General features: G+C 39.8%; 1 pseudogene; it reads left to right on the forward strand.

Annotated features, from left to right (window-relative positions):
• On the forward strand, nt 10,204–14,388 carry LOC109230366 (annotated as a pseudogene).

Consider the following 19,169-nt stretch of genomic DNA (forward strand, 5'->3'; position numbering starts at 1 on the left):
GCCTGATTGTGACAATATTGATACTATAGCACGTGAGTTGTCCGTGCAGATTCTGATATTGATACTATAGCACGTGAGTTGTCCGTGCGGATTCTGATATTGATACTATAGCACGTGAGTTATCCGTGCGGATTCTGATATTGATACTTTGGCACGTGAGTTGATTTGCAGATTATAGCGCTTGGGTTGTAGGAGCCTCTTCGGAGTCTGCACACAAACCAAGTGAGTGCAGTCGGATATATATATATATATATATATATATATATATATATATATATATAGATCGAGTTCCACGCCGCAACAGTGAGGTTGAGTACTCTGAGAGTGTGAGTACATGAGTTCATCATTGAGAGGCATTGCATTTGACATGCATACTTGAGATACATGCATAGAGATGCATTTCCTTTTGCTGCCCGGTCTTGGTGACATTCATGATTTTACCTGTATCTTGACATGTAGGAATAGAGATATACTTTCCTCATGCTATCTGAAAATGAAACATTTACCTGATGAAAGGTTTTTGGAAAAAAATTCAGTTTTCAAACATACTCATATTTTTTGACAATTTCGGTAAAGGATTTGGGTTTTCACTTATATACTTGAAAGGAGAAACTATTTTCGAAATTATGAATACGCTGAGCATTTTGAATTCTGAGCTATTTCTTTTATTACTTGCTTTATGTTATTATGAATTGTTGTTGGCTATCAGTGTTGGACCTGACCTTTGTTCCAGCTCGTCACTATTTTCAACCTAAGGTTAGGTTTGTTACTTAATGAGTACATGGGGTCAGTTGTACTCATACTACACTTCTGCACCTTGTGTGTAGATATTGGCTGATGTTGTTGCTATGTTCGGTGGGAGCTGGATTTGAAGAAGTACCTGTATCCCTGTTGTAGCTGCCTCTTGTTCATGGTAGCCGTAGATTTATAAAACTCTGTTTATGTACTTTTCAGACAGACGATTTATTTACTTCATATTAGCTTTGTAAACTCTATTCTTAGTAGCTCATGATTTGTACTACTAGTTCTTGGGAAATGTATAAGTTTTTGGTAATTTCTTCCATTTAATTATTTTTATTAATTTCACTAAAAATGGATAATTGTTAATTAGCTTACCTAGCGGGTTGGGTTAGGAGCCATCACGACTAGTCGGATTTTTGGTCATGACAGATTGGTATCAAAGCTCTAGGTTCATAGGTTCTACAAGTCACAAGCAAGTGTCTAGTAGAGTCTTGCGGATCGGTATGATGACGTTCATACCTATCTTCGAGAGGCTACATGGCATTTAGGATATACTTCCCATCTTTCTTTCCTTATCGTGCAGCATCGATTCAACTTGAAGCGTAATCATTTGAATTCCTTCCACGTATTTGTATGCGCACATGAGCGCTCGATATCAGTAGTGCATCGACGACTTATGATTCCAAGGATAAGGCACGAGATCTGATTTCAGTGTGCTGATGATGGGCCAGTCTGGAGGACTTGAGGCTGGGATTTGATTGTAGCTTGAGCACATAGATGTTGATTGTGTGAGCACGTGCTTTTGGATTTATATGTCCGATAGTGTCCCTATTAGTGGAATTTGTAGTTGGATAGATACGTGATGAGTATGATGTGACTACGAGATGTGTTCATATGGGTTGAATGTGACAAAAAGGGTTTGCTTGAGGTGTAGAAAGGACTATCGGGTGCTTGATCCTGTCTTGATGTGACGTATAGTCTCGAGTTATGAGTGTATTGAAGGATCCTTCATGTTGCTTAATTGTGGAACGAATTAGATTCCCATGTCTTGTTGATGAGTTCAGAATTAGGAAGATTAAGTAATTGCGTAGTAGTTGTGACTGTGGTAGGGTATAGAAAGATGTCAGTTTAAGGCTAAGCAGGTGGGTTATCTCCTCGGGGTGTCCTGAGGTTGTGTGATCCCTATGTGTTGACAGTTCTCTTTTACCAGTGAATTATATGTAGTGCAATTTGAGTTTGGATCGCTTGTGGAAGGTTGCTTGACTATTATGAGGATGAATGCAAGATTTGCAGATGATTTGAGGTATTATATGGTTTGTGTTACATGATCTTAGGAAGGATTTAGTTGAATCCTATTGCAGTATTATGCCAGTGTGGGGGTGGCTATTTTAAGTTATCAGATGCTTTATTCCTTGGCTTTGATCCAAGTGGCGAGGGGTGTCTGCTATCGACGAGGTAACGACACGATTATGTGCTGTATTGGTTTTGGGTTTGAGGTATACTTGTGAATAAATTATTATTTTTAGAGGTGGAGATCGAGGATGACTCGAGTAAAAGAATTTCTGGATACGGGTTGTATTATGTTTTATGGGTATATGGGAAGCATTGAATGATTGAGTTGTTATTCATAAAGGATGTAGTGTGCATGAAGTAGGGGTTCACTCGGTCGCTTGGGAGTGTGGATTACTTCCTTGGGTGTGGTTGTGCTAATGGGGCACAGGTTGTTTGGTCCGCTTGGTCGGTTTAATTGAGATCTGAGTAGAGTGGAAGACTCTCAAGAATGGTTCTAATGGATGCCAGATGTAAATGTAGCAATTGGGAACTTCCAGGATTTGTATATGGTTAGAAACTGAGATCTTCATTGGAGAGTGTCGGGACTCTCGGTATTTCTATATCCTTAAGGATTCTACATTTTACTAGCAAGAAGGTGAAAAAATAGCTTAAATTTTGCAGGAGGTCTCTTCGGAGTAAGTATCTGGGTTGTGGTATTTTTGGGGTGCTTAAGAGAGCATTTCGCGGCTTATGAGCCCTGAGGCGGTGTGGTTATATGCTAGGGTCTTATGTGGTGAGTTTTGATTGAGGATTGTGGTATTATGGCAAGGAGAGGTATCAATCTGAAGGTAATTCGGGAGGAACTCCGAGAATTAGGACACCTTGGTAGTAGGTTGGATAAGCACAGTAATGGATAAAATCGGTTCCTTGGGTACTTATGATGTGGCTAGTCTCTATAGGTGTTTCGTGGTAATGCTCTTGGGTTTTTGGTGACCTGCGTGGCTCGGTTGAGTTAGAGAGATTTAGTTCTGATGGCTTATTATGGGAAAATGTGTGTTCTCAATGGATTCTACCACGGTTCGAGGAGTATATTTCCTACTGGCATGAGGAGCATATGATGTATAGTGATTTTCTTCGGATGGAATCAAATGGAAAGTTCGTGGCAAATTGAGTACGTAGTTGCTTGTGACTCGGAGTGGATTATGAAGTTCTCGTATTTTTTCATATGATGGCATGGTATATGCGCTGCGTTGTGTAGGATTTAGATTTGCATGTGTAAGGTCAACGTTCAGTTTTGAAGGGAAGGACAGGAATTCTTAGGCAGCATGGACGATCTCAGATGACTAGATAAATGATATTACTATTATATATGGCTTGAGGAGAGTGTATGTTTCAGAAGGGGCACTGTGTTTTGATTTATGGATACTTCATTGGCATTGCGGCACTCTCCTGGTTGATCGACTGCTGATGTTCAAATTTTTCTTTGTGACACAGAAGAATTATAGAAGTATTCCTCGTGGGATGATCGTGTATTAGAGATGTGTTAGATATTCGGGCGGTGGAGTTGGGATCAGATACGGTGATTCATGTGTACCATTGATTTGGAGACTGGGAGTTCTCATGAGTAGATTGTTTCGTGGTTGTGGATCGTAAAGATATGGCCAAAGCTAGTCAGAGGATGGTATGTGTTATGGTTGGGTTATTGTGGATCTTCGAAGGGTTATTTATCTATTTGTGGATTACCAGAGTTGATTTGGTGGTCCATTGGTAGGCCCAATTACGATGTGTATCCTACACCGCGTCAGAGTGGTTGGCTCCATACTGCTATTGTTGAGGCATGTGCCATTCAGTTGTTGTTGAGCTTATTTGTGTTTTGAAATGATCTGTGAGTTACTCTTCTATGATACGGGGAGTTGTGATTCGTTGGTTATATACACACATGGTGCAGTTTTATTTGGGATTTATAGCGGAATTTGAGCGAGATGGGTATTTGGGTGTTTCATGATTGATTGCGCATTGGTTATGTTCTTTCGGGCTTGTGTGGCATTGCATCATTTTCTTCTCCGTGGTTATGGTAATGCACTTTGGGAACTTGATGTCGAATCGCGCGTGGTTATTGATTTTGAGCAAAGTGTCTTGAGGTATATACCATGGACTAGTGTTTGGATGAGGTCACGCATTGAAGCGGGGTTATGTTAAGGTACGAACCTTTATGTTAGATTCGTGTAATGGTCCTATGGTGTGTGATGGATTTTCAGCATTTTGTTGGGGCAGTACTTGTTAAGCATGCGTGACAGTTCTCTCGTTTGAGTCATTTTCTATGATTTGAGTACATTTGGATTGTTGCTTACTGGTGCACGCATTGCACGGGTTGTGGCTTTGGATTGTATTGAAGTGGCATGTCACTAGAGTGATTATGTTAGATGAGACGAGGTCATCGTACCTAGAATGGGTGTTATCGGATCTGATTGTTGTATATTTGGAAGGATATTATTGCTGATCGGCATAGAAATTTGCTATAGTTCCTATCGAATGAGAGGGAGTTACACAACTGCTTGATTTATGAACGGTTATGAGTTTCTGCGTTTTTCTTTCATCATCGGCAATGTACAAAGGTTTTAGAACGAGGCTTTATTTGATATAAGGTTTATTACTATTATTGGGTTATTTTAAGCAGCTACAGTGATTAGAAATTATCACTATGGGTATTTGAGTTATGCGGTATATCATGTGATTACATCTTGGGTTATGATTATGGCTTGATACAACTTTTTTAGACTTATACAGTGTGTAGATGCGAGATTCTAATCTTACGGAAAATTTCGGATGTTGGAAATTTGGTTCTAAGGTTTATGGGCTAGGTTGAATTATGAAATTTTAGTTATGTTGTGCTATCAAACCTATATAAGATACGGTAACGTGGGATCACCCCGGGTATGTGCATGGTAAGGTCACACGGCGATTTGACGGCTTTTGGAACAACTCTTGGCATGTTCGAGGACGAACGTATGTTTAAGTGGGGGAGGATGTAACGACCCGCCCGTTGTTTTAAGCATTTGCACTTTGCTCGGTAGTTTACAGGAATGAGTAGCTCTGTATGATGTATTATGACTTATGTGAATCATCGGTTTTGGTTTTTAGGTTATTCGAAATTGATTTGGAAGAATGATTCTCAGCTAGAAGCTTTAAATTTGAAAGGGTTGACCAAGTTTGACTTTTTAGTATTTGACCTCAGATTGGATTTTCAAAAGTTGGAGTAGGTTCGTGGTGTCATTTATGACTTGTGTGCGAAATTTGAGGTCAATCGGACGTGTTTTGATAGGTTTCGACATCGAATGTGGAATTTAGAAGTTCTTAAATTCTTATGCTTGAATTGATGTGCGATTCATGTTTTATCCTTGTTAGGTGTGATTTGAGACCTCGAGTAAGTCTGTATTGTGTTATGGGACTTGTTGGTATATTTGAACGGGATCCCGAATTGCTCGAGTGAGTTTCGGGGCAAGTTTTGAGCGAGTCCGGGCATTTCGGCACTCTGATGTTGTTCCGAAACGTTGGAAGTGCGGACCACACAATTCCATGTGCTGAGGCACAGTTTTGAGTGTTGTAGCGGATGAAAAAGTTCTGCAGCAGACAGAAATGTGCGGACCGCAGAGGAAAAGTGCGGACCGCACAACTTTGTCTGCGACTGCACTTCTGGGTGTTCTGCAGGTTCGTTGGTCTAACTTCGGAAGCTTATATCTTTTGATCCACAAGGAATTTGGAGATGATTTAAAAATGAAAGTTGTATCCCTTCGTATCTAGTTTGTAGAAAAGTAAAGCAATCATAATTTGGACATTTTTACAGAAAGTTATGTCCATTTTACTAAAGTCTGGTAGGCATAATTTGCTGAAGTGCGGCCGCACGATTTGGATTGCGGCCGCAGGACTTGGGATGTGCGACCACACTTGAAATCGTGCGTTCAGCACTTTGGAGGGCAGCTTTGGTACTATATAAATGATGGTTAGGGTATTATTTCACATTTTGGATTTTGGGAGTTCGGTTTGTGATGTTTTTTCATGGGTTTTTCAAGAAAATTATCGGGTAAGTGATTCTAACTCGGATTTGGTTAATATACATGAATATATCACTGATTTCATCATTTAATTAGTAATTTGGGATGGAAATTTTGGACAAATTGTAGAAACTTCATAAACTATAAATTGGGAATTTGAAGGTCGAGTTACGATTGGAATTGGCTAATTTTGGTATGGTTGGACTCGTCAGTGAATGGGTGTTCATATTTCGTAACTTTTGTCAGATTCCGAGGCGCGGGCCCTGGTGTGATTTTTGTCCATTTTTGGGTTTTGACTAAGGATTCGATCTTTATCATTGGAATTGTTTCCTTGGGCTTTATTTGACGTATTTGAGTTGCAATTTGCTAGTTTTGAGCCGTTCGAAGGTCGGTACGCGCGAGATGGCATTTTTGGAGCGTCGCCTTGCTTGCTTGGTATTGGAATTGACTTGTTCGAGGTAAGTAACTCTTCTACACTTAGTGCTGAGGGTATAAAACCCCGAACTACGTGCTATGTGATTGGTGTTGAGGTGAAGCACATGCTGGGTGACAGGCGTATGGGCGTGCACCGTGTGAATTGTGACTCCGTCATTTCTGTGGTACTGTGAAGTTACCTGATCTTACCTGTAACCATGAAATTTCTACGTACTTGAGCTATTGAGTTGTGATCCATGTTAGACACCATGTCTAGGCTACACGCTTATCCAGTTGGGACCCACTGAGGTCATTTATGTTGTTGAGTTATTTGCTTTCATTGCTTTATATACTCAGTCATACGCCTTCATATGCATATCATATCTCAGTCTTTATTGTTATTTAATGATACATCATATCATCAATTTTGGGCTAGTTTCATGACATTGTGAGATCGAGACAGAGAGACTAGAGAGATTGATGACTGAGTGAGGCCGAGGGCCTAATTGTGAGAATATTGATACTATAGCACGTGAGTTGTCCGTGCGGATTCAGATATTGATACCATAGCACGTGAGTTGTCCTTGCGGATTCTAATATTGATACTATAGCACGTGACTTGTCCGTGCGGATTCTGATATTGATACTATGGCACGTGAGTTATCGTGCAAATTATAGCGCTTGGGTTGTAGGAGCCCCTCTGGAGTCTGCATACACCCCCAGTGTGATAGCTTTATGGACAAGGATAAAGCTGTAGAAGCACCAAGAAAGCCATTCACAAGGTCTCAAGCTAAGGGGAAGCAAGACAAGGTTGTTGGGCTTCAATGGGAGATCAAGAAGGCGCTAATGGTGGAAGAAGAGCTCAAAAATTATGGAGAGGATTTATCTAAGTGCTACACTCATTTCATGGTCCAAGTCCAAGTCCAAGAGGAGGTTGATTGGGGTCCAAGCACCAGCCAAGGAAGGCCTAAATTAGGCGCCTAAATCAACTCACAAAGGAGCCAACTTGGCCCCCAAGTTTCCTTATTTATTTTCCTAGTTTGTTTGGACATATTTGATGCTTTCCTAGGTAGTTAAGGTTTCGTTTTTCTTTTCCTATAATTATTGGAATTACTTTCCAAGATTGACTTGGTTTTTGTTTCCTAGAGTTTTACCTTTTCCTATGGTAGTTGGACATGCTATCCAAAGTAGTTTAGGACTTTATTTCCTTGTTTTTTAGGTAGAATTTTGTGACCTTTTCCTATATAAAGGGGTATCTTCTTTGCTTTTAGACTTAGACTATTATCAATAAAAATTATGAGATTTTTCTTGCACTCTTGTGTGTGGCTACTCTTGGATTTATTCTTCAACCTTCAAGACTCAACTTAAGGTGGTAAGATTAAACTCTTTTGAAATCTTAGATCACTTCTAGGTATTCAAGAAAGGTGATAAGTTTAGGCTTATTGTTGTTCTTGTTATTCTAAAGGGTCGGGTTTCACAATCTATCTCTTGTTTTTAATTCTCTACCAAAGATGATTAGTTCTTTGTTAGCTATTTGTTGTTGTTAGGATTCAACTTCAAGAATAGACTTCTTGAATTCAAGAAACTCTTTCTTGAAGTCAATCTATCTTTAATTTTCCGTCCTTTTTTGTTTCTTTGTTTTTTTAGCTTCCGCACGTTTCTTGATTTTCTTGTTTTTCTAAGTAATTCTTGAATCCCCTGTCGTGTTGTTATCAAGTGGTATCAGAGCATAGGCTAATCAAGATTTCAATCTTGATAATCTTGGGAGGTTCTTGAGCAACAAAAAAAAACAAAAAAAACGAAAATTAGCCCAAAAAAAAGTGTTATTGCTCATTATTATTTTTAGAATTCAAGTATTATTAGGTTTCCAAGTCAAGAAAGGAAACAAGAAGAGGGGGTCCTTGTTCTTGAAGATTAAGGAAACTTCTTTCCTTATTCTTGTGGGTTTTGGGTTTCCTAAAATTCTTTCCTTTTTTTTTCTACTGACCAATTCCTATTCTTCCTAGGTTTGGTCATTCACTTTTCTTTTTTTTTCTAACTCCAAATTATTATCACTAAGGGTTGTGACTAGTAAGGTTTATTACTAAATCTAGAGATTAACGACCAAGAGTTGCATTGAGTGGAAAAAAAGGCAAGAGAGGTGAGAACTTCATAGGGAAAATGGCAAAATACATAGTTTACCCGTTAAACTTGCACCCAAATCCCTGTTACACACCTCTCGATCACGGGCAACCTTTTACACACCCAACCTTTTAAAAGTGTGTCAAATATACACTACTTTTAACAGTTGGCAGGCGCGTGTTTTATACATAAAAGAGGCGAGTGGAGTTAAATCTTTTGGGTCTTTTATACATAAAAGAGGCGAGTGGAGTTAAATCTTTTGGGTCTGAACCATTATCTAAATGCCACATATCCAGCCTTCTTTATTTTTTAAAAATTTTAGAGTCATTTGGATGACGTTTATTCTTAATATTCCTTACCTTCTCCTATTTATACCACATTAATGATGATTAATACATATAATATTACACTAATCTGTCCGCAAATTAATAATTGGTAGATTGTTAAAGAATGAATTTGTTCAAGTTGGAGATGTAAGCAAAGTATTATATTGAAGATCTCAGTTGATAACAATCGCCGGAGCTCCGATGGTAAGGCAACCGTGAAACAAACAAACGACATCAAAACTACGGGTCGCCGGAGTCTTTAATTTTCCGACCAATATTTAGATGAAACAAAAAAGTGAGAAGAAGAGACACAAAAATTAAATAAAAAACGATAGAGAAGCTCCGTTTCTTGTCAAAATTCGGCAGAACTAGCAAAGATCTGACCATTCTTCCGCTAGTTTCCTCCAGATCCGATTATCTGATTATCTGGAATCGAGTTGTTTGGTGGCTAATAGTTGTGGCAGAGGAGTTGGCCAGCAATTGGGTGTGAAGTGAGAAGATGATGGAGGAAATGGAGGACATGTGATTTGGAGAGATTATTCCAGTGGATTCTAACGGAGGAACAAATTTTAATGGAGAAGTTGACTATGAGTAGGGTAGGGAAAGATGAGAGACGGGTTGGGGAGGGGGGTCTTTTGATTATTTTTATCTTTTAAAGAAAAGATATTAATTAGGGTGGAAATGAGTATTTTATTTTTTTCTTGAGTGATGACACGTGTCAAGACTTAATTGGTGCGTGATATCACACATAATTTGGCAAACTGGTCAAGAAAAAAGTAGTGTGTCTTAGACACACTTTTAAAAGGTTCAGTGTGTAAGATGATTTTTGTCCACAAAAAGTGTGTAACAGGGATTTGGTTCATAGTTCGGGGGGTAAGTTATGTATTTTGCCTAGGGAAAATCCAAATTGAGAGATATATATTACTTTGTTCATAATGTCTTGTACAGGTAGTGATGATGAACAAAGGGTTCTTCGAGAAGCCGAAATTAAATAAAGGAATGATTTCACCTTGCAAGCTATGCACCAACAATTTGAAAAGTGGAATTTGCAATTCCAAGAGATGAGGGACACCATTGCTGAGCAAAATATTATAATAGCTGAACTTAGAAGGGGAAATAACGCTAGACTCCAAGCTAGGCGAAATGTACCCGCTCCCATTATAAATCAGGAAAACCCTATCAATGATTTTAATGATGATATTGATTTTGATAGGGTAGGAAGAGATAGGAGGGGATAAAGAGGAAGACTAGAAGATGATAATATAAGTAGTATAAAGATGAAGATGCCATCTTTCAAGGGAACAAGGGATCCAGACTTGTACCTTGATTGGGAGAGAAAAGTGGAAGCCACCTTTGATTGCCACAACTATTCGGAGGGTAAGAAGGTTAAAGTTGCTGCTGTTGAGTTTTCTAACTATGCAGCAATCTGGTAGAAAAAGCTTTCTAGGGACAGATTGCAAGAAGGACAAGCACTCGTTGCTACGTGGGCTGAGATGAAGAAGGTAATGAGGAAGAGTTTTGTTCTATCACACTTTCAAAGAGATCTACAACAACGTCTTCAAACTTTGAGGCAAGGGTCCATGTCTGTAGATGAGTACTTTAAGGCTATGGATATGTCTATGATCCAAGCTAATTGTATGGAGGAAGAGGAGGCTACGATGGCTAGGTTTTTGAATGGTTTAAATAAAGAAATAGCTGATGTAGTCGAATTACAATAATATGTAACTTTAGATGAGTTAGTTGAATTAGTTGTAAAGGTAGAAAGACAAAACAAAAGGAGACAACAATCTAGCTCATGGAAAAGCCGGCAAACTATACTATTCCAAAGAAGCAATGGCCGAAATCTGAGGAGACACCTACTCTTAAATGCCGTGAAGACAAGGGCAAGAGCAAATTGGAATCCAAGGATGGGGGTAAGCCTTTTATGCCTAAAACTTCTACTTCTACTTCTTCGATTCAATGTCTCAAGTGTCTAGGGAGAGGGTATAAGGCTTTTGAATGCCCAAGTAGAAGAAACATTCTAATCAAAGAGGATGGGGGATATGAGAGTGAAAAAAGTGAACCAAGTGAAGAACAAGAAGAAAACTTTGTAGAGAGTGAAGAAGGAGAAGAGATGGAGTACATTGATAGTTGGGTGAATTTTGTGGTTAGGAGGCTTATGCACATTAATTTGGGTGACTCTAATGAAGAACAAAGGGAAAACATATTCCATACTCGGTGTGGGATTAAAGATAAAATTTGTTCTATGATAATTGATAATGGGAGTTGTGCTAATGTTGTGAGTGCATATTTGGTGGAAAAGTTAGGGTTGGAATGGACGAAGCACCCTAGACCTTATAGGTTGTAATGGTTCAATGATAGTGGAGAGGTCAAGGTGAATAAGCAATGCATGGTCTCCTTTAAGATTGGAAGGTACGCTGACGAAGTTCTATGTGATATAGTACCCATGCAAGCTTGTCATATTTTGTTGGGGCGCCCATGGCAGTATGATAGGAGTGCTTTTCACGATGGGAGAAAAAATAGATACTCTCTTGAGCATAATGGCAAGAAGTACATTCTTGCACCTTTAAATCCTTCCCAGGTGTATGAAGATAAAAAAAAAGATGAAAGAATCAATGGGGAAACATGGGGAGGGATCAAAATGAGAGACTAAAGGGATAGAAAAAGAGGGAAAAAATAAAATGAGGTGTGGGGAGAGAGAGCAGGGCAATGAGAGAAAGGAAAAGGTGGGGAAGAATGAAAAAAAGAAAGCATTGGTGAGAGGAAAGAGGCTAAGATTGAAAAAAAAGTGAGCCTTGCAAAAGCCAAAGAGTGTTTAATTGCAAAAAAGAGGGGCTGCCTATTATCTTGCTCACTTATAAGGAAGTTTTGCTTAATAATAATTCACTAACATCCTCTTTGCCTAGTGTTATTTCTAACCTTTTGCAGGATTTTGAAGATGTTTTTCATGAGGATCTTCCTAAAGGTTTACCACCTTTAAGAGGAATAGAGCATCAAATTGATTTTGTGCCGAGATCACAAATTCCTAATAGGCCTGCTAATAGGAGCAATCCCAAAGAAACAAAGAATTGCAAAGACAAGTAGAGGATCTTCTTGATAAGGGATTTGTAAGAGAAAGTATGAGTCCCTGTTCTATGCCCGTGCTTTTGGTGCCAAAGAAGGATGGCACTTGGAGGATGTGCGTGGACTGCCACGCCATCAATGAAATAATGGTAAAGTATCGCCATCCTATTCCTCGTTTAGATGATATGCTTGACCAATTGCATGGTTCTCAAATATTCTTTAAAATTGATTTGAAGAGTAGATATCACCAAATTAGAATGAATTCTGGAGATGAGTGGAGAACTGCCTTTAAAACTAAATATGGATTGTATGAATGGTTAGTGATGTTGTTCAGGTTAACTAATGCACCTAGTACATTCATGAGGTTAATGAGCCATATCTTTAAGGATTTTCATGGAAAATTTGTAGTCGTGTATTTTGATGATATTCTGATCTTTTCTAAATCTTTAGAAGAGCATGTCGAGCATTTGAAACAAGTTTGTAATGTGCTTAGGGAGAAACAATTGTATGCAAATCTATCCAAGTGCACTTTTTGTGTAGATAAGGTAGTTTTCTTGGGTTTTGTTGTGAGTTCTAGAGGTGTTGAGGTAGATGAAGATAAAATCAAAGCGATTAAAGATTGGCCTACACCTAAGAGCATTACTAAAGTTAGAAGTTTTCATGGACTTGCTAGCTTTTATAGGAGATTTGTTAGAGATTTTAGTTCAATTGCTGCTCCTTTAACTGAAGTCACTAAGAAGGATAAGGTTTTTAATTGGGAAAAAGAACAAGAGCATGCATTTAATATTTTGAAGGATAAATTGTGTTCTGCTCCTTTGTTACAATTACCTAATTTTAATAAGTCCTTTGAAATTGAATGTGATGCATCTGGTACAGGTATTGGGGCTGTTTTAATGCAAGATTCTTAACCAATCGTTTATTTTAGTGAGAAGTTGAATGGGGCTGCATTGAATTATTCTACTTATGATAAAGAATTGTATGCCTTGGTAAGGGATCTTGCTACATGGCAACATTATTTGTGGCCAAAGGAGTTTGTGATAAAAACTGACCATGAGTCCTTAAGATACTTGAAAAGCCAAGGTAAATTGAGTAGAAGACATGCCAAATGGGTTGAATTCATTGAGACATTTCCTTATGTGATTAGCTACAAGCAAGGTAAAGACAATATAGTTGCTGATGCGCTTTCAAGAAGGTACACTCTTGTTTCTACTCTTACTTCTAAATTGATGGGATTTGATCATATTAAGGATTTATACGTTGGTGATTCTGATTTTGATATCGCATTTTCGGCATGTTTAAATGGGCCTTTTGAGAAGTATAATCTGAAAGATGAGTTTCTTTTTAAAGAGAATAAGCTTTGTGTCCCTAATTGTTCTTTGCGAGAAGTTTTTGTGAGGGAAGCACATTGTGGGGGGGGGGGGGGTCTTATTGGGGGGGGGCTTATTGGGGGGGGGGCTTATGGGACACTTTGGTGTGCCTAAAACACTTGACATCCTTGCTGAAAATTTCTTTTGGTCTAATATGAGAAAAGATGTAGAAAGATTTTGTGCTTAATGCCTTGAATGCAAACAAGCTAAATCTAAAGTGTTGCCACATGGTTTATACACGCCATTGCCTGTGCCTATTTCACCTTGGATTGATATTTCTATGGACTTTGTGTTAGGACTGCCTAGAACAAGGTATGGTAAGGATAACATCTTTGTTGTGGTAGATAGATTCTCAAAAATGGCTCGTTTTATTCCTTGTTTAAAGACTAATGATGCTTCTCATGTTGCTGATTTATTTGTTAGAGAAGTTGTTAAATTGCATGGTATACCTCGAACTATTGTTAGTGATAGGGATGCTAAGTTTCTAAGCCACTTTTGGCGTGTGCTTTGGATAAAATTGGGAACAAAGTTGTTGTTTTCTACTTCATGTCATCCACAAACTGATGGGCAAACTAAGCTAGTAAATAGAATCTTAGGAAATATGTTAAGGGCTGCTCTAAAAGGAAATTAACTTCTTGGGAGGATCACTTGCCTATGGTAGAATTTGCTTACAATCGAACTGTTCATTCATCTACTGGTTATTCTCCTTTTGAAGTTTTTTATGGCTTTAACCCCCTTACACCCCTTGACTTATTGCCTTTGCCTACTAATGAGATGGTTAGTCTTGATAGAAAGAAGAAAGCTGATTTGATGAAGACAATTCATGAGCATACGAGACTTGCAATTGAGAGGAGGAATGAGCAAATAGCTTTACGAAGAAATAAAGGTCGAAAACCAGTTATCTTTGAGCCTGGTGATTTGGTTTGGGTTCATATGAGGAAGGAGAGCTTTCCTTCAAAAAGAAAGACAAAATTGCACCCTAGAGGAGATGGACCATTTAAAGTACTTGAAAGAATTGGAGATAATGTGTGACGACCCAAAGGGTCATCACTAGATTTCTCTTTTTTCCGTACTTCGGAGACCTTGAAAACCTCACCTTTATTTGCCTCGATTTGCGTGCACAGTTCGGACGTGTAGCCGGAAAGATTATATGTTAAATTCTGTGAAAAATTTCAAAATATGGCTTTAAAATGATTAAAGTTGACTTTGGTCAACATTTTTGGTAAACGGACCCAAATCCGTGATTTGACGGTCCCGAAGGGTCCGTAGAAAAATATGGGACTCGGGCATGTGCCCAGAGTCGAAATCCGAGGTCTAGAACCCGAGGAAAAGAATTTTTCTGTGAAATTGTTTTTTCTAAAATTATTAAGGAAAATGGAAATGAAAATTGATTAAAAGACTATGGTATCGGGCTCGTATTTTGGTTCCGACGCCCGGAACAAGTCTTAAATATGTGTTAAGCGCTTTCTGTAAAGTTTGGTCGAAATCGGACGTCATTTGACGTGTTTCGGACCTAAATATCTAAAGTTTGAAGTTTATGAAGTTAGAATGAAAAATGATGATTTTGGGGTTTGATTCAATGATTTTGATGTTATTTTGGCGGTTTGATCGCTCGAGTTAGTTCGTATGAGGTTGTTGAGTTAGTGTGTGAGTTTGGTTAGGAGCCCCGAGGGCTCGAGAGTGATTCGGAGGTGGTTCGGGGTGTTTTGAACTTAGTAAAAATTGCAGAAAATGCTCAGTTCTGATATCTGGTACGATGTTCAATGCGATCACATAGCTTCTCCCGCGATCGCATAGTGTATAATTTCAAGAGCCTAGGTTTGTTCTATGCGATCGCAACAGCCCTTGTGCGATCGCAATTCCCAGCCTTCCCATCCCTATGCGATCGCATTGTCCTCTTCGCGATCGCATAGAGCATTTTTCTTGCCCAGTCATATTTCCTCTATGCGTTCGCACGCCTTCCGCGATCGCATTGCTTTAATCCCCTTTAACCTATGCGATCGCAATGCCTTCTCCGCGATCGCATAGGGCAATTTTGCCCAGTTATTAAATACCCAAACAAACAGAACCAGTGACGGGAATATCATAACACTTCACGAACTCCTTCTTCTCCAAAGTCCTAGGGCGAATTTTAGAGCACTTCTTCATCAAAACTTCTTGGGTAAGCATTGTTTAACTTGTTTTCTTCATCTTCCATCATCAATTATTGAATTCCTAAGCCTATAACATGTAATTTAGGGCGTAAATTGGGGGAAATGGGTAGAGTTAGGGATTTTTTTTCAATTTTCTTGATTTAGACCTCGTTTTGGGGTCGAATTTGAAAACAAATTGTATATTCGGGCTCGTGGGGGAATGGGTGACATGGAATTGGTTCGAACCTCGTGTTTTGACCAAGCGGACCCGGGGTCGATTTTGGAATTTTTGGAAGAAAGCTTGGAAATTCATATTTAGGCATTGGGTTTAGTTTGTTTAGCTATTATTAATATTTTAAGTTCATTATTTCATAGATTTGACCGAGTTGGAGCCGAATTCGAGGGGTAAAGCTATACTAGAGGCTTGAGTTGAGTTTGGAGCATTCGAGGTAAGTGTTTGATCTAACTTTGGCTCGAAGGAATAGGATTAGAGTGTTATTGTTTGCTAATTGCTAAATGATCGAGTACGGTGTATAGGCATGGTGACGAGTATCTATACACCGGTGTCTAGCATGACCGTGGGTCCTTGTATGTACTTATCCTGATATTGTTGTGACTCTTCCATGTTAATGATGAATTCTATGCAATGTGAAGAGTATGAGGACTAATTATGAATTGTAAATTCTTTGGGGCGTTGGCTCGAACGATAAAAAGACTATTGAGTAAGAAATAGAAAGAGATATGATTAATCCCTTGCCGGGATGGTTTGAGTATATTGATTATCTCCCTTGCCGGGATGTGAAAGTATTGTTGTTGCTCCCTTGCCGGGATTTGGCTGTTAATTGTGTAATTCCCTTGCCGGGATAGTTCTTATTATTTTTTTTATCCCCTCGCTCCGTTTGGTTGTGATTACTGTTTGGGTGAGGAAGAGTGATGATGCATGAAGGGTCATTCCGTGCCATGTTTTGATTATATTTGCACGAAGGGTCATTCGTGCTCTGATTTGACTATAATTGCACGAAGGATCATCCCGTGCCATGTTTTGATTATATTTGCACGAAGGGTCATTCCGTGCCATGTTTTGAATATATTTGCACGAAGGGTCATTCCGTGCCATGCTTTGATTATTTATGCACGAAGGGACATTCCGTGCTCTGATTTGATTATAATTGCACAAAGGACCATTCCTTGCCATGATATGAGAGTTATGTGAGGGAAAGCACGAAGGGTGATGCCGTGNAATTCATATTTAGGCATTGGGTTTAGTTTGTTTAGCTATTATTAATATTGTAAAGTCATTATTTGATAGATTTGACTGAGTTGGAGCCGAATTCGAGGGGTAAAACTATACTAGAGGCGTTGAGTTGATTTTGGAGCATTCGAGGTAAGTGTTTGATCTAACTTTGGCTTGAGGGAATAGGATTAGAGTGTTGTTATTTGCTAATTGCTAAATGATCGAGTACGGTGTATAGGCATGGTGACGAGTATCTATACACCGGTGTCTAGCATGACCGTGGGTCCTTGTATGTACTTATCCTTATATTGTTATGACTCTTCCATATTAATTGATGAATTCTATGCAATGTGAAGAGTATGAGGACTAATTATGAATTGTAAATTCTTTGGTGCGTTGGCTCGAACGATAAAAAGACTATTGAGTAAGAAATGAAAGAAATAGAAAGTGATATGATTAATCCCTTGCCGGGATGGTTTGAGTATATTGATTATCTCCCTTGCCGGGATGTGAAAGTATTGTTGTTGCTCCCTTGCCGGGATTTAACTCTTAATTGTGTAATTCCCTTGCTGGGACATTTCTTATTATTTGTTTATCCCCTCGTCCCGTTTGGTTGTGATTACTGTTTGGGTGAGGAAGAGTGATAATGCACGAAGGGTCATTCCGTGCCATGTTTTGATTATATTTGCACGAAGGGTCATTCGTGCCATGTTTTGATTATATTTGCACGAAGGGTCATTCCGTGCCATTATTTGAGAGTATGAGAGGGAAAGCACGAAGGTTGATGCCGTGCACTTTACTTGATTACTTTTGGTGAGGATGAGAGTAAAAGCACGAAGGTTGATGCCGTGCAACTGTTGACTTTCCTGCTCTCATTAATTATTGTTATTGCCCTGTTGCTTACTTAAATTGTTGACTTTATATCCGGACTGTATTTCCCCCCATAGTATGCTCCCCTCCCTCTTAACTGTTTAATTTCTTTGTTCTTTCCTTTTATTGCATATATATATATATATTGAACTGCACAGGTTGGTTTGGTAGTCCTGTCTAGCCTCGTCACAACTTCGGCGGGGTTAGGCCAGGCACTTACCAGCACATGGGGTCGGTTGTGCTGATGCTACACTTTTTTGCTCTTTTGCACAGATCACGGTGCCGAAGCAGCTTTTGGACCACAGCAGTAGGATATTGATCGGGAGCTGACTTCAGTCCAGGGACATACGAGGTAGTCTAGCTGGCGTTCGCAGGTAGGAGTCCCTTTCTTTGTTATAGTTTGTTTTCCTTGTAACGAGACAAAACATTGATGTATTTCTATTCAGACTTGTTTTTCGCACTCTTTAGTAGTTCGTGAGTTAGCGACACCAGTCTTGGGTAGAGAAATGTTAAACTTCCGCATCTTTGGGTTTTCAGTTATCTATGTTTTAAAGACTTCCGCTTTTATTTAAATGACTCGTATTATTATTATTGTAGGGATGTTATCAGAAAAATGTTTAAATGCTTGGCTTGCCTAGCTCCGATAGTAGGCGCCATCACGACCCCCGATGGTGGGAAATCCGGGTCGTGACAAGTTGGTATCAGAGCTCTAGGTTACATAGGTCTCGCTACTCACGGACAAACTCGATAGAGTCTGAGGGATCGGTACGGAGACGTCTGTATTTATCCCCTAGAAGCTATGGAGTTAGGAAAAACTTCACTTTTGTTCTTTCTTGTCGTGCGATTCTGTTTCTCAAATACTGATTGTCTTTCGACTCTGTTCTTTCACAGATGGTGAGAACACGTGCTTCCTCTTCCACCGCGCAGCAGCCCGAGCCCCCAGCAACAGCTCCTGCGAGGGGCAGAGGGCGAGGCCGAGGCCGTGCCAGAGGCCGAGGCCGGGGCAGAGCTCAGCCCCGAGCAGCAGTCCCAGAGGAGGAGCCTCATGTTGATTATGATGAGGAGGTTCCAGCCCTAGCAGCTCCGGTGGGCCCAGCTCAGGTCCCAGAGGGGTTCATAGCCACCCCAGTTCTTCAGGACGCTCTGGTCAGATTGGTAGGCTTTGTGGAGAGCGCTACTAGAGCGGGTTTGCTTCCAGTAGCACCAGCCACTTCTCAGGCTGGAGGAGGGGTTCAGACTCCTGCTACACGTACTTCGGAGCAGGTAGCTCCCCGGCACAGGTTCCAGTGGTTCAGCCAGCTATGGCAGTTCAGCCGGGTATTGTGACTCAGACCGGCAATGGAGCGGCTATGTCTGCAGATGCTTTGTGGAGACTGGATAGGTTTACCAAGCTCTTCACCACCACATTCAGCGGTGCTTCTTCAGAGGACCCCTAGGATTTCTTGTATAGCTGCCATGAGGTTCTTCGGACTATGGGTATTGTGGAGACCAATGGGGTCGACTTCGCCACTTTTCGTCTAGCAGGATCCGCCAAGACTTGGTGGAGGGACTATTGTTTATCCAGACCAGCAAGGTCG

The sequence above is a fragment of the Nicotiana attenuata genome, chromosome 7 (assembly GCF_001879085.1).
Source record: "Nicotiana attenuata strain UT chromosome 7, NIATTr2, whole genome shotgun sequence".
Classification (NCBI taxonomy): Eukaryota; Viridiplantae; Streptophyta; class Magnoliopsida; order Solanales; family Solanaceae; genus Nicotiana; species Nicotiana attenuata.